Source organism: Erythrolamprus reginae, chromosome 2 (assembly GCF_031021105.1).
Source record: "Erythrolamprus reginae isolate rEryReg1 chromosome 2, rEryReg1.hap1, whole genome shotgun sequence".
NCBI classification, from domain to species: domain Eukaryota; kingdom Metazoa; phylum Chordata; class Lepidosauria; order Squamata; family Dipsadidae; genus Erythrolamprus; species Erythrolamprus reginae.
The window spans coordinates 46,994,013-47,015,441 of NC_091951.1; the positions used below are offsets into that span (position 1 = coordinate 46,994,013).

The window sequence follows — 21,429 nt, forward strand, 5'->3', positions numbered from 1 at the left end:
CTCTGGATGTTGATGGCACATCACACAGATGGTTTAGCTCTCCCAGAATTTCCATGAAAGTATTGGGCATGAGCAGGATTGCTCCTTCTCACCACAACATAAGTCATTTCATAAAACACTACAAGGAATCCCTTCATCTACTGAAACATTTATGATGGGTTAATAATAATAATAATTTATTAGATTTGTATGCCACCCCACTACGAGGATTTGGGGTAGCTCACAACAGCAATAAAAATACAATAAATACAAATATAATATTAAAAAAACAAGTTAAAACCCATTACTGTGGTCCCTCGATTTACGTGTGTCTGACTTTTGCGGAAAGCCTATACCACGGTTTTTCAATAAATAAAGAAATAAAAATAATAATTTTGAAAACCCATGGTATTTTTTTATTTTTAAAATGTATTGTAAAAAGCCGTATTTAAATAAAAGCTCCGCTTCTGCCCCAGCCTTCCCCTTTAATTCTTGGAGCATTGGTACGCTCCACTTGAAGAGACTTACTGCCACGCACTGCCGCCAATTTTGCTGCTGCCGATTTTGCTGCTTCAGGGCCCCTCAGCTGTTTGGTGGCCCACGTGTCTTCTGTCGGCCGCAGCGGCAGTAGGAGGCACAATTTGGGCAGCAGGGGCCAAGGCTCGGGCCCCTCACCAGACCCGTCTTCTTTCGGCGCCGGCTCCACTCGGAGAGGAGCCCTTTGTGGCCATGGGTGAGCCTCTGGATCCGGATGGGCGGCTACCCACCTGCAGCAGCAAAGGGGGCCGATGGTTCAGGCTTTCAGGATGCCAAGCCGCTGGGGCATCGGCATGTAATAGAGACAGCGCTTTCCAAGTAAGCGCTTGGAGGAGTTCGAGGTGAGGATGCGGAGGGTTCAAGCGGCTTTTTTTTCTTCATGGGGGAAATCAGACTGAGCAACCCCTCGGCCACCCTTTTCTTCCTCTCTTCAGCCCGGGACCCAGCTGCCGCCTCATCCGGAGGTTAGATGGCGTGGCACCCGCCCCGGGGTTTGCAAAAGGAGTGCCTCTCTGCTGGCGATGCCATTTCTCTTGAGAAGGCAGCCGCGAGAAATGTCGGTTTGGCGTGAATGGGGAGGATTGATGCCCTTTAAATTTAGGGCTTTTCTGGCTGGTGACTGGTGGGATTCCCCCCCCCCCAACTGCCCTCATAAGGCTTAAAGCCAAGCCTTACTGCCGCCGATTTCGCAATACCCGGGCCTCTCAGCTGTTTGGCGGCCCACATGTCGGCCGCCGCTGCCAAGATTGTGTCTCCTGCCGCCACTGCGGCCAAAAGAAGATATGTGGGCCACCAAACAGCTGAGGGGCCCAGCAGTGGCAAAATCGGTGGCGGCAGCAGTAGCAGGTACGTGATCTGTATGGCCTCCTCTTCAGCCTCTGCCACCGCCATCTGCGCCCAAGAGCACAGCAAAGCCCCCAGATTGCTGCCCCGTTGCCCCTGCGCGTTCTGCCAGGAATGGAGGAGGGAGGGGGGACAAAGAAAGGAAGCATCTCTACTTCGCGGAAATTCGACTTTCGCTGGCAGTCTCAGAATGCATCCCCCGCGAAAATCGAGGGAACACTGCATTACTAAAAACAATCAATGCTACACAATCACACCACACTCAAATGCTACAAGTCAAAAGTGGGTGGATTAGTCCCCACATGCCTGGCAACATAAATGGGCGAGGAGGGTGGGGGCAATTCAAATCTCCAGGGGGAGTTGATTCCAGAGGGCCAGGGCTGCCACAGAGAAGGCTCTTTCCCTAGGACCTACCAGATGACATTGTTTAGTTAACGGGACCTGGAGAAGGCCAACTCTGTGGGACCTAATTTGCCACTGGGATTCGTGTGCCAGAAGATAGTCCCATAGGTATTCTAGTCTGATGCCATGTAGGTCTTTATAGGTCATTACCAACACTTTGAATTGTGTCCAGAAACTAATCAGCAGCCAGTGCAAGCCGCGGAGTATTGACGAGACATGGGCATATCTAAGAAGGCCCATGATTGCTTGTGCGGCCGCATTCTGCATGCTCCGAAGTTTCCGAACACTCTTCAGAGGTAGCCTCATGTAGAGAGCGTTGCAGTAATCGAACCGCGAGGTCATGAGGGCATGAGTGACTGTGAGCAGAGACTCCCTGTCCAAATAGGGCCGCAACTAGTGCACCAGGCGAACCTGGGCAAACGCCATCCTTTCCACAGCTGAAAGGTGATGTTCTAATGTTAGCTGTGGATTGAGGAGGATGCCCAAGTTGTGGACCCTCTCTGAGAGGGTCAATAATTCACCTGCCCCAGAGTAATGGACGGACAGATGGAATTGTCCTTGGGAGGCAAAACCCACAGCCACTCTGCCTTGTCAGGGTTGAGTTTGAGCCTGTTGACACCCATCCAGACCCTAACAGCCTCCAGGCACCGGCACATCACTTCTACTGCTTTGCCGACTGGACATGGGGTGGAGATGTACAATTGGGTGTCATCAGCATACTGATGACATCTCACCCCATGCCCTTGGATGATCTCACCCAGCAGTTTCATGTAGATATTAAATAGTAGGGAAGAGAGGACTGACCCCTGAGGCACCCCACAAGGGAGAAACCTCGAGGTCCACCTCTAACCCCCCACTAACACCAACTGTGATCGGCCAGAGAGGTAGGAGCAGAACCACTGCAGAAGAGTGCCCCCCCACTCCCAACCCCTCCAACCATCGCAGAAGGATACCATGGTCGATGGTATCGAAAGCCACTGAGAGGTCAAGAAGCACCAAGCCAGAGGCTAAACCCTTGTCCCGGGCCCGCCAGAGATCCTCCATCAGCGCGACCAAAGCAGTTTCCATGCTGAAGCCGGGCCTGAATCCTGACTGTGGAGGGCCTAGATAATCGGCTTCTTCCAAGGACCACTGGGGCTGGAGCGACACCATCTTCTCAACAACCTTCCCCATGAAGGGAAGGTTGGAGCCTGTATGGTAGTTGTTAACTACAACTGGGTCCAGGGAGGGCCTCTTGAGGAGGGGGTGCACAAGTGCCTCCTTGGCTCTAGTAGCCACTCCTCCCTCCCTTCACATATCAGGGGTTTTTCCAAAGCCCACCTGCCCATTGATTTTCTCAAGATACTGATGTCCTTTTGATTGTGGATGGATTAATAGATCCAGAAGGAAGAGTGTTTTGATGATGGTTGGCTGCCTGGCTGGCTGGCTATTTGGAAGTTCAATTGATCCAGAAAGAAGCTGTGCTTATTTAACCTAAATGGCACTGAAAATCCTACAGAATCATTCAAGATAGCCACTTTTCTTAGTGTGTATGTTTGCTTTGGGAATACATAGGAAATATCCTGCAGTCCCTCCTCATTCTATTTTGTACTTTTTCTCCCCTTTCAGGAGGGTCTTCTGCTCTTTAAGGAGGTGGCTGTTTATTTCTCAGAGGAGGAGTGGTCTCAGCTGGATCCTCACCAAAAAGCTCTGCATCGGGAAGTCATGCTGGAGAATTATAGGAATGTGGCCTCTCTTGGTAAGGGTTTCCTAGTCTCCAGTCAGAGAGTTCAGGAAGACAGTTTGTAGTTAATGAGAGTAAAATTGAGATGAAAAAATTAATGCTTATATTTTAATTTTGCTTGTAAAGCCTGCCCCTAGCATTTTTGCAAATATTTTTCAATTTATAGATAGTTCAGCCTGAAAACTGCAAACATTTTGGTATATTTGGTGTTGGATTAATAGTCTAAAAATTTCTGAACATAATGAAAAGAAAATTGAACTGAAAAAATTGATGATAATTTGTTTATTTTTCTCTTAGAAGGGCCACCCCACCCCCCATTTTTTTCAAGCATTTTTCTAGACCCCTACTTCTGAATATTTTCAATAACTTTGGCATTGATATACTAAAATGAACATTTCTGAACATAATGAAATGAAAATTGAACTGAAAGAAATGATGCTTATTTGTTTATTTTGCTCAGAAAAGGCCTCCACCAGGCTGTGCTCAATTTTTTCAGTTTATATACAAATTATGCTCTTCATTTCAAAATTACATACTTGTTTTTAGTAAAATGGATTTCATTCATAAAATTAATTGTCTGGCCATCATGTACTTGCTTTTCAAAAGGATATTCCAAATATTTTCAGCCAAATCTATATAAAAACTGAAAATAATGGCACACAGCAAGGCCGAGGGGTGTTGGCCCTTTTCTGAGCAAAATAAACAAATAAGCATCATTTTTTTCAGTTCATTTCTATTTTTATTATCATCAGGAATGTTTAATTTATTATATCAATACAAGAGAGGGGATTTTTTTGAGATTTGTAGCCTAAAAAAAAATAAACTGAAAAAAGTGTTCCAAATCATGGGGGGGATGGGCTTTTCTGAGCAAAATAAGCAAATAAGCATCAGCTTTTCAGTTCAATTTTCATATCATTATGTTCAGAAATGTTCAATTTAGTTTCCCAGTGAAAAAAAATTTCAAAAACGTTGGAACTGGCAGGCTAAAAAAAAAAAGTAAAGTGGCAATGATTGCACACAGCAAAAATATGGTTTGGGCTTTCTGAGTGAAATAAAAATATAAGCACCAATTTGAAACCGTGGGGAATATTTTTCTGATGATCAGCAATGTCCAATTTAGTAAATCAATGCCTAGGGTATTAAAAATATTTTGGATTTGGAGCCTAAAAAAAAAAGTAAAGTAAAACAGATTGCACACAGCCGTGGGGGTCGGAGGTCCTACCTCTGAGCAAAATAAACAAATAAGCATCAATTTTTTCAGTTCAATTTTCATATCATTATGTTCAGAAATGTTCAACCTAGTATTTCAATGCAAAATGTTTTAATAATATTTTGATTTTGGAGCCTGAAATATATACATATTGAAATAATTGCACACAGCGGGGGGGGGGTCTTTTATGAGCAAAATAATCAAATTAGCATCAATTTTTTCAGTTCAATTTTCATATCATTATGTTCAGAAAAGTTCAAATTAGTATCCCAGTGAAAATGGTTTTCAAAAAAGTTGGAACTGGCAGGCTAAAAAATTTTTAAAGTGAAAATGATTGCACAGTCGTGGGGGGGGGGAGGCCTTATTTCTGAGCAAAAAAACCAATAAGCATAACATTTTTCAGTTTATTTCTATTTTTGTAATGATCAGGGATATTCAAAATAGTGATCCAACAGAAAAAGGTAAAAAAAAGTTTGAAGTGTCATCCTGAACTAAATAAAAATGAACAAAAATGCACAAAAATGCTAGGAGCAGGCTTTTACGAATGAAATAAACAAATAAGCATTAGTTTGTCCTCTCAATTTCACTTTCATTGTGTTCAGAAAGACAAGTAGGAAATAGATCTGTGGCATTCTGCGTAAATATATACTATTCAATTTGTTTTTATATTTATATTTTAACATTTTAGCGACAAAGTAATTTCTTAGTTGGAGGGAATGGCAAACTCCATCATGCAGATTTCAACTATTTCGGCCGATGTGCTTCCATATCATTCAACCTTTTTGATTTAATGTCTGTTTCGAGATTTTACACCTCATACATAGAGATATTATAATTTCTATACCATGCCACTATAAGGATGCAAAAATGGGGCATATATAGAATTTGGCACAATACCTAAATGCAATTAAAATGACTTCTGACAGAGTGATCTTTTCCCCCAACCTTTCTCTCATTTTCATTTTTCTTTCTTTTTGAAGGTGATAATGAGAATTACAATAAAATCTTTGGAGAACCAATCAAAGTGTTTGGACAAGGAGTTGTAAGGAAGAAACTTGCAATTCAAACAGAATCCCAAAGGCAGGAAAGAAATCTGTCAAATAACTTGAAAAAGGAAAGCTCGTTTTCGATTGTTGCTCAGATGCAGGAATTTACTGATCAAGGAGGAAAACGAAGGAAGAAATATATTGGGAAAGGCACAAGACACGTCAAAGAGACATTAGATGTCAATGGACCCTGTCCATCACAAGCCAAAGAAAGAGCCAATCTATGCAAAGGCAAAGAGAAAAATTGCATATTCACACTTTCTGAAGAAAATGAGTCCCTTGAGTCACAAAAAGGTTTTCACATTGATGAGACATCAAATAAATGCAATCAACATGGAAAGAAGACTGTTAATAAAAGGATCCACACAGGAGAAAAGCCATATAAATGCATTGAATGTGGAAATAATTTCAGAACAAGCAACACACTTATGTGCCATCAAAGGATCCACACAGGAGAAAAGCCATATAAATGCATGGAGTGTGGAAAGAATTTCAGAACAAGTGGTGATCTTACATCCCATCAAAGGATCCATACTGGGGAGAAGCCATATAAATGCATGGAGTCTGGAAAGAGCTTCTCAATAAGCGGTAATCTTACAACCCATCAAAGGATCCATACTGGGGAGAAGCCATATAAATGCATGGAGTGTGGAAAGAGCTTCAGAAGAAGCAACCAACTTATATGCCATCAAAGGATCCACACAGGAGAAAAGCCATATAAATGCATGGAGTGTGGAAAGGACTTCAGAACAAGCAGTGATCTTACAACCCATCAAAGGATCCATACTGGGGAGAAGCCATATAAATGCATGGAGTGTGGAAAGAGCTTCTCAATAAGCGGTAATCTTACAACCCATCAAAGGATCCATACTGGGGAGAAGCCATATAAATGCATGGAGTGTGGAAAGAGCTTCAGAAGAAGCAACCAACTTATATGCCATCAAAGGATCCACACAGGAGAAAAGCCATATAAATGCATGGAGTGTGGAAAGAGCTTCTCAATAAGCGGTAATCTTACATCCCATCAAAGGATCCATACTGGGGAGAAGCCATATAAATGCATGGAGTGTGGAAAGAGCTTCTCAATAAGTGATGTTCTTACAACCCATCAAAGGATCCATACTGGGGAGAAGCCATATAAATGCATGGAGTGTGGAAAGAGCTTCAGAAGAAGCAACCAACTTATATGCCATCAAAGGATCCACACAGGAGAAAAGCCATATAAATGCATGGAGTGTGGAAAGAGCTTCTCAATAAGCAGTCATCTTACATCCCATCAAAGGATCCATACTGGGGAGAAGCCATATAAATGCATGGAGTGTGGAAAGAGCTTCTCAATAAGCTGTGATCTTACAACCCATCAAAGGATCCATACTGGGGAGAAGCCATATAAATGCATGGAGTGTGGAAAGAGCTTCAGAAGAAGCAACCAACTTATATGCCATCAAAGGATCCACACAAGGGAGAAGCCATGTAAATGCATGGAGTGTGGAAAGGACTTCAGAACAAGCAGTGATCTTACAACCCATCAAAGGATCCATACTGGGGAGAAGCCATATAAATGCATGGAGTGTGGAAAGAGCTTCTCAATAAGCTGTGATCTTACAACCCATCAAAGTATCCACAGGGAAGGAGCCATATAAATGCATGGAATGTTGAGAAAGTACTCCAGCACACTCCATAGTCTTTTTTACCATAACATAATTCATCGACTGGAGAATGCCCAAAACAAAGATACATTTGAATGAGAAATAAAGTTAAGAAGTTAAGTAAAGATAATTAAATACTCTGTTACTTTGTCCAGCTTCTGTCCACCTAGCAGTCTGAAAACATGTAAAAATGCAAGGAGGAAAACAGGGACCACCTTTGGTGGGAAAGTAACAGCGTTAGGCGTTTAGTCATGCCGGCCACCTGACCACAGAGACGTCTTTGGACAGAGATGGCTCTTTGGGTTTGAAATGGAGATTAGCACCATTCTTTGAGCTGGAAATGACTAGTGCATACATCCGAGGGAAATCTCTATGTTTACCTTAATTCAATATCAGTTGTGTGGTTTTGTTCTAGCCATGTATTAAACTCTCTAGTTGCTTTACATATTCATAAAAACAAGATTTGTGAAAGGATTTGGAGGGGGCTTATTTCAAGGTGTGAGAGGCTCATGTTGGTTTGCAGCTGTCAATATTAGTTCTGGGTCAAGCTGGACAATAAAGAGACTGAAAAGAGCTGAGAGGCTAACTCAGTTCTTTTTCAACCCCTTCTTTCTTTCCATCTGCATTCTTTCACTAGCTAAATCTCTCTCCACCCCACCCCACCCTGTCTTGTCACCTCCATATCATCTCTTCAAACCCTTAGGAACTTCAGGTCCTGTGGTTGGAACATTTTGTTCTGTTTATTTCATGATAAAGGGTTTGATGAATCCCATTATGGTTGCTCAGGTTGGTCCAGGTGCTTTCTTGCTTCTCAAAGATATTTTTGGGTGATAGAGGTAAGCCAGAAGGGATTCGACCTGTAAGAAGCGAGAATGATAATCTAGAAAAGAAAAAAGAATTATGTGTAGCATGGCTGAATAAAGGAGATGCGAGGGAAGACAAGATAGAAAGAGGATAGGAGTAACAAGCAAATTATGAGAGTAATTGAACTAAATAATAAGCAAAGAAATTTAATAGTTGAAAGTTGCAGTTAGATTGAAAAGCTTACTCGGGTTTCAACCAAGGTTTAAAAACTTTTCTGTAACTTGTTCTTCCTGCCTATTTTTCTGTTCTGCTGTGTAGTTTTATGTCTCTCCTAGGTTTGTTTAACCTAGCTCCCTGAACACAGAGGAGTCGCCTCTGACGGATATCCTCTTCACCTTTATACAGCCTAACTTCTGTTAAGAATCATGTTGCAATTAGCTAAAAAGTGGTGAGCAGGATAACTCAGTGAGTGTCGGTGAAATCCTAAGTTCTGAATCATGCATACATCACTCTCAAAGATGAAAAATTTCCTAGAATGATAAGGTCTGTTCTGTCCTCGTTACACATGACTTTGTATGCAGCTTGACATGCAACAGACACTGTGGGTAGATCTGGATGCTTTATTAAATGAACAGGATGGGTGAAACTGGACAAATAGAAATACAGGTATTCCTCGAGGTACGAACCTAATGGAGCCTGTCCATTAGGTTTGTATCACAAAAAATGTGTCAGATGAAAAATAATAATGATAATAATAATAATAATAATAATAATAATAATAATAATAATAATTTATTAGATTTGTATGCTGCCCCTCTCCGAAGACTCGGGGCGGCTCACAACAATAATAAACAGTATATAGTAAACAAATCTAATATTGAAAAGAAGAAAAAATATCTAAAAGCCCATTATATAAAACCATACAACACAAGCATATCTATATAAAACTATATAAGCCTGGGGGAAATGTTTCAATTCCTCCATGCCTGGCGGTATAGGTGGGTCTTAAGCAATTTACGAAAGACGAAGGTGGGGGCAGTTCTAATCTCTGGGGGGAGTTGATTCCAGAGGGCCGGGGCCGCCACAGAGAAGGCTCTTCCCCTGGGGCCCACCAGACGACATTGTTTAGTCGATGGGACCCAGAGAATGCCAACTCTGTGGGACCTTATCAGCCACTGGGATTCGCGCGGCAGAAGACGGTCTCGGAGGTATTCTGGTCCGATGCCATGTAGGGCTTTATAAGTATTACCAACACTTTGAATTGTGACCGGAAACTGGTCGGCAGCCAGTGCAAGCCACCGAGTGTTGGAGCAATGTGGGCGAACCTAGGTAAGCCCACAATCTGATTCAATTTAGAAATTTATAAAATTAAATTCATTAATTGAATCAAATGGCTTGTTAAATGAATGAAATATCTCATTTCCTGCAACTGATCAGTTGTTTCCACCACTGATCAGCTGATTCTGATTTCTGTCAGAAATTAGTTGTTAGGAACTTATTCTAGCTTAGTGAATTGTAACCTTAAATATTGGTGGTCATTCATGCAGAGATTGTTATGAAATGCACCTATTTAATATTACTATATGAGCAGAAGCCAATAACAAAGCTGCTCATATTACTATATGAGCAGAAGCCAATAACAAAGCTTCATCCGTAATATATGATTTCTAGCAGTATATCATATCAGAAACAAACAACAAATATTGATTTGATCACTATGCTCCTTCATTTCCTTCTTCGGCAACAGATTTAAATGAGATTCTTGTGAGGATTATTTTTTCTAATGCCAGTACTTTAAATACAATGCTATTTACTAAACTATAACATTGCCAAAATCTTCCCAATCAAGGAGCCCTCTTCTGGCCCGCTATGGGAAACGCATCGTATAAAATATTTATGTAAATAAAATGATTTTGAAGTTTCTTTGGCAAGGGAAGAAAGTGAGGATTCATATAAAAATGTTATAAGATGCAAGACTTAGAGGTGGATTTGGACTTCCAAATTGGGAGCTATATTATCATTCTGCAGTATTGACATGGATGTGAAAACGGATTTTGTTAAGAAATACAAGACTTTTGACTTTGGAGTGACATGGTTTATAGATAGGATGGCACGCATTTATATGGCATAGAAGAAAAAAAATACATGCCTATTTCCCAAGACATTGTATAGGGTGTTGGGAAAGATTGAAAGAGAAACTGTTCTGTCCTGTGCTGGCCCCAATAATTAGATGTACACAAATTGTCTAATTTATAACAGGATTTAATATATATAAAAGTTCCAACAGAATCATTCCGTGTCAAGTGGACCAATTTTAAAGATCATCCCCACCTCACCATCTCAGATTTTGATGAAATTTGGCATATAGTTTCTTTATGACATAAAACTATGCTGTGCAAAATTTTAGAGGATTGAAGCTGTCCCACACAATAGCCAAAATTTGGCACCAAAACCCATTAAGTACCAACTTTGAACTCTTATATATTTTAAACAACTTGAAGGAAAGTGCTACAAATTGGAAGTCCTCATTGCAGTTGTGTACTTAGTAGACCTGCCAAAAATCAGCCTGAAAGGCCAAGTAGTTTTGAAACTACAGCAGCCTGAAAATTGCTATAAATTCATTTTTCAGGATTTTTTTGCAAAATTTGAGCCTGAACCATGGAAAAAGTAAGAGGACTAGGTACATGGGGTTTTTGACACTTTATAAAGCCTTACAAGGTTTGCTGGTTCTCCAAATATCTCCAACATACCACTACTGCCAGCTTCTAGAAGTTGGCCCAAAATGTCATTTTTGCCGACTCAGCATTTTGCAACCCTTTATTTGAGGTCTCCTAGAACTCCCAAATTTTAGTTTTTTGAACTAAAATTTTGCACAGCATAATTCTATATCATACAGAAACTATGTGTCAAATTTCATCAAAATCTGAGATGGTGAGGTGGGGACCACTGGTCCACTTCACACGGAAAGACCCAACAATTTATCCTTTGGCTAAAATCCCAGAGCAAACATAACAGTGTAAGAGTTACTAGTTGTAGACAGAGTTCCTAGATGAAGTCCTCAATAAATTAACTGGAGGAGCCAAAAACATTAGCAAAACCAAGAAAGTAACTGTTTAAATCCAAAATTGAAAAACAAGATACTATACAAACTATACAAGAAACGGTGTTGTTTCCCTGCAACAAGGAGGGGCATGCCGCACCCTTAAATAGTGTGAGGTCATGACCCAATGACCCAACAGCATTACCTCTTCCAGCCAATCAGGTGTCTCTCTTCCTTGACCTTTCCACTCTGACATCTAAAAGAGGTTCCATCTCTGCCTCTGATTTGCTGAGCCCTGAACCCGTGTGTCATCTGCTGATTGGATGAGCCTTGGACATGCTGTGTCATTCCTGACAGGAAGTGCTGTAGGCCCTGGCCCCTCATCACTGTCCCTGTCGGGTGCTGAAACCATCACAGAAACATTATCTGAAAATACCATTTTGGTTATCTATAACGAAAGCAAAACTTCACCCAAGTAGACTTATATTGGAGAAATGTTCCACAATACAAGGATATTTTAACAGACAAGGTGGAATTGCAATCTAAGAACTGGAGGAACAAGGGATAAAGATGGATTGGTATGGGAGAAACCAGTCACGATACAATAAGGATGTTAAAACAGGGGGTATTAATTTAGAAATGACAGAATTAGATGAGATACTCCCAGTAAGAGATGAAAGATCAATTGAAAATCTGTATAATTATTTACTGGATATTGATTTAGAGCATGAATAAGTGAAAGACACAATGATAAAATGGGCACGAAATTTCAGCCATACTATAGAACTGGATTGTTGTGAGTGGGCCATGTCTGGTTCAGCTGGTCAGGGATTTTGAGGATCAAGAGACGATTTTGAGGATCAACACAACTGTACTGTTGTGTTTTGCTATATTATTATTATTATTATTATTATTATTATTATTATTATTATTATTTATTGGATTTGTATGCCATCCCTCTCCGCAGACTCGGGGCGGCTAACAACGATAAAAAACAGCATGTACAATCCAATGAATAAAACAACTAAAAACCCTTATAATAAAAACCAAACATACACACAAACATACCATGCATAACTTGTAATGGCCTAGGGGGAAAGAATATCTTAACTCGCCCATGCCTGGCGATAAAGGTGGGTCTTGAGTAATTTGCGAAAGACAAGGAGGGTGGGGGCCATTCTAATCTCTGGGGGGAGTTGATTCCAGAGGGCCGGGGCCACCACAGAGAAGGCTCTTCCCCTGGGGCCCGCCAAATGACATTGTTTGGTCGACGGGACCCGGAGAAGGCCAACTCTGTAGGACCTTATCGGTCGCTGGGATTCATGCGGTAGAAGGCGGTTCCGGATGTATTCTTGCCCTATGCCATGTAGGGATTTAAAGGTCATTACCAACACTTTGAATTGTGACCGTGCAGGCCACGAAGTGTTGCAGAAACGTGGGCGAATCTAGGGAGCTCCACAATGGCTCTCGCGGCCGCATTCTGCACTATCTGAAGTTTCTGAACACTTTTCAAAGGTAGCCCCATGTAGAGAGCGTTGCAGTAATCGAACCTCGAGGTGATGAGGGCATGAGTGACTGTGAGCAATGACTTCCTGTCCAAATAGGGCCGCAACTGGTGCACCAGGTGAACCTGGGCAAACGCTCTCGCCACAGCCGAAAGATGATGTTCCAATGTCAACTGTGGATCGAGGAGGACGCCCAAGTTGCGAACCCTCTCTGAGTGGGTCAGTAGTATATGTTGTGAGGCGCCCCAAGACCATGGATAGGGGTGGCATACAAGTCCAATAAATAAATAAATAAATAAAGGAATACTGGCATCTCAGGCCACTGTTCTTGCCATCTGATACAGAGAGTGAAAGTGAAGGGGAGTTAGAGACTGGAGAACCACCAGAGACTGTAGTACCCCCAGTTATGTTATTGAGTGAGTCAGAGGATGAGGGGGAATTAGTAGACCTCTACACGGGGCTACCTTTGAAAAGTGTTCGGAAACTTCAGATTGTGCATAATGCGGCTGCAAGAGCAATCATGGTCTTCCTAAGGTATGCCCATGTTACACCAACACTCTGCAGTCTGCATTGGTTGCCGATCAGTTTCCGGTCATGATTCAAAGTGTTGTTTATGACCTATAAAGCCCTTCATGGCTTCGGGCCAGAATATCTCCGGGACCACCTTCTGCCGCACGAATCCCAGTGACCAGTTAGGTCTCACAGAGTTGGCCTTCTCCAGGTCCCGTCGACTAAACCAGTGTTTCCCAACCGGTCTCCCACAAGACACGGTCAGGTGTGCCGCGAAGCTCCTAGGGAAGCTCCAGCTGGGCGGGGCGCTGCCGGTGCCTCCAACCTGGAGCTCCCACTCGCAGCTGTAGCCCGGCTCCTGCCCGATACCGCTGTTTCCGGTGCTCTCCTGCTGGGCCCCAAAGAAGGAAGGCGGGAAAAAGGAGCGCTTCATTCTTCGCGCCTCCTTTTTCCCGCCTTCCTTCTTTCGGGCCCAGCAGGAGAGCACCAGAAACAGCAGCAGGTTGGAGGCACCGGCAGCGCCCCGCCCAACTGGAGCTTCCCTGGCGTTGGCAGCAAGTGTCCTTTGGGGCCCGGCGAGAGGGCACTGGCGGTGGGAGCGGGAGGGTACCGGCTGCCGTGGCCCCAGGCAGTCACGGGGAGATGGCAGCGGCGAGAGGGAGCTCCAGGGTGGAGGCACCGACGGTGGCAGTTGGACGTGCTGCTGGACGCCGTACATGCTGGTGCTGCGGGGCTGGCATATACGGCGTCCAGCAGCACGTCCAGCTGCCGCCGTCAGAGCAAACGCTCGCAGTCAGCCGAGAGAGAGAGAAAGAAAGAGAGACATAGCAAGAGAGGCAGAGAGAGAGAGAGAGAAAGAGACATAGCAAGAGAGACAGAGAAAGAAAGAGAAAGAGAAAGAGAGATAAAGAGACATAGCAAGAGGCAGAGAGAGAGAGACAGCAAGAGAGGCAGAGAGAGAGACATAGCAAGAGAGACAAGAGAAATAGAGAGAGAGAGCAAGGGAAAGAGAAAGACATAGAGGAAGGGAAGGAGGGAGAGAAAGAGAGCAAAAAAGAGAGGAAGAAAGAAAGAGATGGAGAGAAAGAAGGGAAGGAAGAGAGAGAAAGAGGGAGAAATAGAGCGAAAGGGAGGAAGAGAGAGATTTTTTTGTCCAAACTTTTCTTTAGCGCCCCCCCCCCTCCCCGGTTCAATGTTCCCCAGGATTTTGAAAATATGAATAATGTGCCGCGGCTCAAAAAAGGTTGGGAAACACTGGACTAAACAATATTGTTTGGCTGGACCCAGGGGAAAAGCCTTCTCTGGAGGCCCTGACCCTCTGGAACCAGCTTTCCCCAGAGATTAGAACTGCCCCCACCCTCCTCACCTTTCGTAAGCTCCTTAAAACCCACCTCTGTCGTGAGGCATGGGGGAATTGAGATATTCCTTTCCCCCTAGGCCTATACAATTTATGCATGGTATGTTTGTGTGTATTTTTGGATGGTATGTTTGTGTGTATTTTTGGGGCGGAATCCAAATCTAATAAATAAATAAATAAAATCTCTTCTATCCCTATATCTTTCTTCTATTCTCTCATTGATTATTTCATCCTATACTCTCTCTTCTATTCTTTCTCTAATTCTATTTCCTTGAAGGTGTCCTCTATTACCTTCATTGTGTATTATTGTGTATTGGACTAAATAAATAAATAAGAAATATGTTTGCAAAGAAGAGGCAAGATAGGATGTCTACATTCTCATTGTGTGCTGGATGACATTAACTAGGTTTTGATCCCCTGCAGTTCAGTTTGTCTTACGAAGGTAATAAACCAGCATCCTAAACCAGGGTCAGTTGACTGGCATTTCATTTTATCTGAACTGAGGTTTCATGCTATATTGTACATTTTTAAAAAGCAAGTCTCCCCTTGTGAGTAAAGAGAAATTTCAATGATCCAAAATGCCAAATCTAATGAATTTTCTTGATGGAAGACATCATTTTACCAGCTCAGAAAATACATAGAAACATAGAAGACTGATGGCAGAAAAAGACCTCATGGTCCATCTAGTCTGCCCTTATACTATTTCCTGTATTTTATCTTAGGATGGATATATGTTTATCCAAGGCATGTTTAAATTCAGTTACTGTGGATTTACCAACCATGTCTACTGGAAGTTTGTTCCAAGGATCTACTACTCTTTCAGTAAAATAATATTTTCTGATGTTGCTTTTGATCTTTCCCCCAACTAACTTCAGATTGTGTCCCCTTGTTGGGGGTGACTTGGAAGAGGGGAGTTTGGCAGACAGCCCAGGAGCAGATCAATCATCCTTATCATCCCTGGATTCTGAACAAGAACTTATGACACATCCACGCATGCATAGAGTGATGCATATTTTTATTTATTTTATTTATTTATTTTGTCCTATACACAATACATATTGAAGAGAATAGACATGAAGTATTATATATAAAGAGAAGATATAAAAATAGAGGAGAAGATATATGAAGGAAGAAAAGATATATGATATATGAGATAAGGAGAAACAATTGGACAGGGGACGAAAGGCAGGCTAGTGCACTTATGTATGCCCCTTACTGACCTCTTAGGAACCTGGAGAGGTCAATCGTGGATAGTGATTAATATTAAGTTTGAATTTGTTGCGTGCTCTTGTGTTGTTGCGGTTGAAGCTGAAGTAGTCATTGACACGCAGGACGTTGCAGCATATGATTTTGTGGGCAATACTAAGATCGTGTTTTAGGCATCGTAGTTCTAAGCTTTCTAGACCTAGGATTGATAATCTGCTTTCGTAGGGTATTCTGTTTAGAGTGGAGGAGTGAAGGACTCTTCTGGTGAAGTATCTTTGGACATTTTCTAGGGTGTTGATGTCCGAGATGTGGTATGGGTTCCAGACAGATGAACTCTATTCAAGGATGGGTCTGGCAAAAGTTTTGTAGGCTCTGGTGAGTAGTGTGAGATTGCCAGAGCAGAAGCTGCATAGGATCAGGTTAACAATTCTAGAAGCCTTTTTGGCGATATTGTTGCAGTGGGCTTTAGCACTTAGGTCATTTGATATTAGTATTCCAAGGTCTTTTACTGAGTGTGGGTTGGCTGTGAGATTTTGTTTATTCAGTTTATATATGAGGTTTGGATTATTTTTGCCGATGTGGAAGGTAGAGCATTTGTTGGTTGATATTTGAAGTTGCCAGATGTTAGACCAATCTGAGACAAAGTCGAGGTCTTTTTGGAGAGTAGATGTGTTGTCCTGGTGTTGAATAGTTTTACATCCTCCGGGAAAAGAGGAGAGATCAACTGAAGGATTATTACAGGAGATAAGTAAGGCCACCTGTGGTTGGGTGGGGCTGCTGTAATTAGTGCTGCAGATAAATGAGCAGCCTGCTGGTTTAGCCTCATGGCAGTTTAGCTGATTCATAGTTTCACCAAGATCGTGGTTTTTGCTGTTCAAGATTGTATGTGGATTTTCTGGACTTTAGAATTGGACTCAATTTCCCAGTTATTGGGTAAGAAATTGGATTGCATTTAACCTGGGCCTTGTGTGTACCAGAAAATCCCTTTGACCTTTAAAAAGGGAGCTGTTTCTGTTTTTCTGTTGATAGACTTCTGGATTTTCCTTCTATCTTGTGGTGTGTGTCTTTCTGGACTAATTACCCTGTAATTATGGTTGGGACATGCCAAATAGGGAGGAAGGGAGGAGAGAGAAAGAGAGAAATAGAAAGGGAAGGAAAGAGAGAGAGGGAGGGAAGGAGAGAGAGTGAAAGGGAGGAAGAGAGAAAGGAGAGAAATAGTGAGAGGGAGGAAAGGAGGGGAAGAGAAAGAAAGAAATAGGGAGGGAGAAAGTGGAAGGAAGGGAAAGAGAGAAAGGGGAAGGGAGAGAAAGAGAAATAAAGAGAAAGGGAGGGTGGAAGAGAAAGGAAGAGAGAATGAAATAGAAAAGGAGGGAGGAAGAGAAAGAGAGAATGAAATAGAAAGGGAGGGAGGAAGAAAGAGAGGGAGGGGAGGAGGGAGAAAGAAATAGGGAAGAAGGGAGAGAAAAAGAGTAATGAAGAGAAAGAGGAAGGAAGAGAAAGAAAGAGAGGGAGAGAGAGAAAAATAGAAAGGGAGGAAGAGAGAGAAAAAGAGAATTTTTTTCTCTCCATATAGACCAAATTTTTAATCCCCACCCCAGTCAATGGTGTCCCTCTTTACCAATGTTAAAATCTGGTCACTTTAGGGAAGGGAGGGAAATGGAGGGGAATGCTATGAAACATTGAAGAAAAACTGGTAAACAGAAGTATAATAGGTGCAAAATTAGATTATTGGCAGTGATGGGCTCCGGTAGCAAAATTTGGAGCTCCACCCCAGACCACCCAATTTGCACTGAAAGATGTTGAAACAAAATGCATAAGCCACACCCACAGTGTGGTAGTAAAAATTTTGGTAGCCGATCACTGGCTATTGGCCTGATTTATTGGATAGAAACGTATAACTTCACATCTTTCTATGATTCATGGTATATGTATGGATATATGGAGATTCTGGGGGGGGGAAAAACCTTTTCTTTAAAAAAAAAAGTTAACGCACCATTGCTCCGCTCTTTGCATGAGACTCTTCCTTGCACAGGAAATCCACCGGGGGGGGGGGGGGGGAGGCTTCAGCTTTGAGAGGCTCTTACAAGTTGAGAAGGAAATGACATCATTGAGTTTTTGCGTTTCTAGGATGCTGGACACTCTCTCCCTTTTTAACCCTTTATCTTGAAGATCCAGAAGTGGGGGAAGTAGGTGTGTCTCTGTGGAGGTGATTATGTGTGGGTGGGTGGATGTCCTTCCCGTAGAAAGGGAGGCGGAGGGTTGTCACTCCCAGAAAGGGTACGAGACATGTGACTCATCCAGGTTCAGTTTGTTCAGTTTTAGGAGTGGGAGACACCCCCCCTCAAACCCCAACCCAGAACTGCTGAGAACCTGGTGAATCCCACCTCTGTTCTGTTTCAACAGTCTTTCCAAACAGCCTCCAGCCTCCATTTATTTATTGGAAACAAACCAGATAGATATTTCTTCCAATAAATGAAAAAAGCATTTGGAGATGCACAATTTTCCTCGCATTAATTTAAACTGGAAAAGGCCCTTCCGGTGCTCAGTGGAATCCACGGGAAGATCTCAGCAAGAACTGGGCAGAAGATGAAAACATATAGTAATAGAACATATCAATGAAAGAATAGAAGAAGAGATATAGGAATAGGAGAAAGGTATAGGGGATATAGGAGAGCAATAGGACAGGGGACGGAAGGCACTCTAGTGCACTTGTACTCGCCCCTTACTGACCTCTTAGGAATCTGGATAGGTCAACCATAGATAAATCTAAGGGTAAAGTGTTGGGAGTTTGGGGATGACACTATGGAGTCCGGTAATGAGTTCTACGCTTCGACAACTCGGTTACTGAAGTCATATTTTTTACAGTCCAGTTTGGAGCGGTTAATATTAAGTTTAAATCTGTTGTGTGCTCTTGTGTTGTTGTGGTTGAAGCTGAAGTAGTCGCCAACAGGCAGGACATTGCAGCATATGATCTTGTGGGCAATACTTAGATCTTGTTTAAGGCATCTTAGTTCTAAGGTTTCTAGGCCCAGGATTGTACGTCTAGTTTCGTAGGGTATTCTGTTTCGAGTGGGGGAGTGAAGGGCTCTTTTGGTGAAGTATCTTTGGACTTTTTCAAGGGTGTTAATGTCTGAGATGCGATATGGGTTCCAAACAGATGAGCTTTATTCGAGGATGGGTCTGGCAAAAGTTTTGTAAACTCTGCTAAGTAGTGTGATATTGCCAGAGCAGAAGCTACGTAGGATTAGGTTTACAACTCTAGAAGCCTTCTTGCCTATGTTGTTGCAGTGGGCTTTGGCGAGCTGGGTGCGGGAGTGTGGAGCAGAGACCAGCTCCCAAGCGGTGGCCCTGGTGGAAGGCTTCCTCCTGAGCCAGGAGGAGAAGGAGAAGGAGGAGCAGGTGAGTTGCAGGTGAGAGGACTTCCTCTTGGGACTCCTGAAAAAATTGAATATAATAAACAATATATTTATATTCGTGTATCCTTTTCATAATTTTATTAAGATTAGAATCATAGAATCATAGAGTTGGAAGGGACCTCCAGGGTCATTGGGTCCAACCCCCTGCTCAATGCAGGATTCATTAAACCATCTCAGAAAGATGACTTTCCAGTCTCTGTTTGACGACCTCCAGTGAAGGCGAGCTCACCACCTCCTGTGGCAAACTGTTCCACCGGCTTATCACCCTTACTGATAGAAAGTTTTTTCCGATATCTAATCTAAATCTACTCCCTTGCAGTTTTATTCTATTGTTTCTAGTCCTTCCATGTGCTAATGAGAACAATGCTGATCCCTCTGCTCTGTGACAGCCCTTCAGATATTTGTAGACAGCTATCAAGTCTCCTCTGAGTCTTCTCTTTTGCAGACTAAACATCCCTAGATCCTTTAACCGTTAACCGTTCCTCATAGGACATGGTTTCCAGACCACTCACTATCCTCGTAACTCTCCTTTGAACTTGCCCTAGTTTATCAATGTCCTTTTTAAATTGGGCCTCCCAGAATTGAACACAGTATTCCAAGTGTGGTCGTACCAAAGTACTGTAGAGAGGAATAATTACTCCACGTGAGTGAGATTCTATGCTCCTCTTGATACATCCCAGGATGGTGTTTGCCTTTTTTGCAGCTGCTTCACACTGTTGACTCATGTTTAATCTGTGATCTATCAATACACTCAGGTCCTTCTCACCTGTGCTGTTGCTCAGAACTATTCCTCCCATTCTATATGTGTTGTTTTTATTATTTTTGCCCAGATGTAGGATCTTGCATTTCTCTCTCTTAAATACCATTCTGTTAGTTTCAGCCCATTGTTCAAGCTTGTCTAGATCTTTTTGAATCCTATCTCTATCTTGTTCAGTATTAGCAACACTGCCTAGATTTGTGTCATCAGCAAATTTGATAAGTTTCCCTTCAATTTCCCTTCATTTAGATCATTTACAAATATGGTAAATAGCACTGGGCCTAGGACAAATGCTTGTGGCACTCCACTTGAAACATTCTTCCAATTGGATGTGAAACCATTTATTACCACTCTTTGAGTGAGATCACTAAGCCTTACTGAAGTCAAGATATACCACATCTACTGTATTTCCCTGATCAACCCATTTGGTAATTCTATCATAGAAAGAAATTAGATTAGACTGGCATGACTTGTTTGTTACAAATCCATGTTGGCTCTGGTTAATTACTGCATTCCTATCCAAGTGCTGGCACACATGCTGCTTTATGACTTGTTGAAGGAGCTTTCCTGGTATTGAAGTCAGATTCACAGGCCTGATTATCGAAACATAAAACAGAAAAATGATAAAAGTAGGAAATGGGGGGAGGGAGGAAGTGAAAGGAAAGAAGTATAGATGAAAGGGAGGGGAAAGAAAGAATATAATTGATTTTTTTTTGCAGTCACATAAAATGGTAACATTACTGACTCAATGTTTTACTTTTACATATTTAATATATACTAGCAAACTCCTTAACAACAAACTTACGTAATGAGCAAAACTCAGTCAAGATTTTTTTCCTTATTAAGAATAAAACCGAGCAATGGTTCCAAAGTAGAAAGAAAGTTGAGCGTGGTCTTTTCTTTAACTAAAGCACTTGATTTTGCCATCGCTGCTAGTTCCGATCAGTTTTTCTAACAACTTCTACATTGCGGCAATTAAAGTATCCTTCAACTTTTATGCATAGAGCATTTTTGCTGCTCTTGACATATATAACATATTGTTTTTCAATCTCTTTGGGTATTAAACCTAAAAGAAAAGATTTTGGTTTGATTTTCATACACAATTTGAAAATCTCCTGCAGTAAAATATAAATCTTACCCTTGTATGTCTTTGCTTTGGCAAAGTCCATCAAAATTGATAAAAAGTTCATTTTTTTACATTTAAATTTCAAACTTGTATTTGAAATTTCTTTATATATTATTGGTAATTTATCAGTGTTTAGTAGAAAGATACATCATTTTATAAAAGATTATTTTAAATTCTAAAATTAATACAAATTTTAAACTCTTCAATATCATGTCTTCTCCTTGTTCTGGCATTATATTATACACACAAAATCTTTGCTTTGGATCAATGTATTCAAATGCTGATGTCTTCTTACCAGACTTTCCTGGCATTCATACTA

The 21,429-nt window shown here is 41.9% G+C and overlaps 1 pseudogene; it reads left to right on the forward strand.

The window, feature by feature from the left end:
* LOC139160360 (zinc finger protein 721-like) overlaps positions 1 to 21,429 on the forward strand; it is a 56,934-nt pseudogene that overhangs the window by 4,854 nt on the left and 30,651 nt on the right.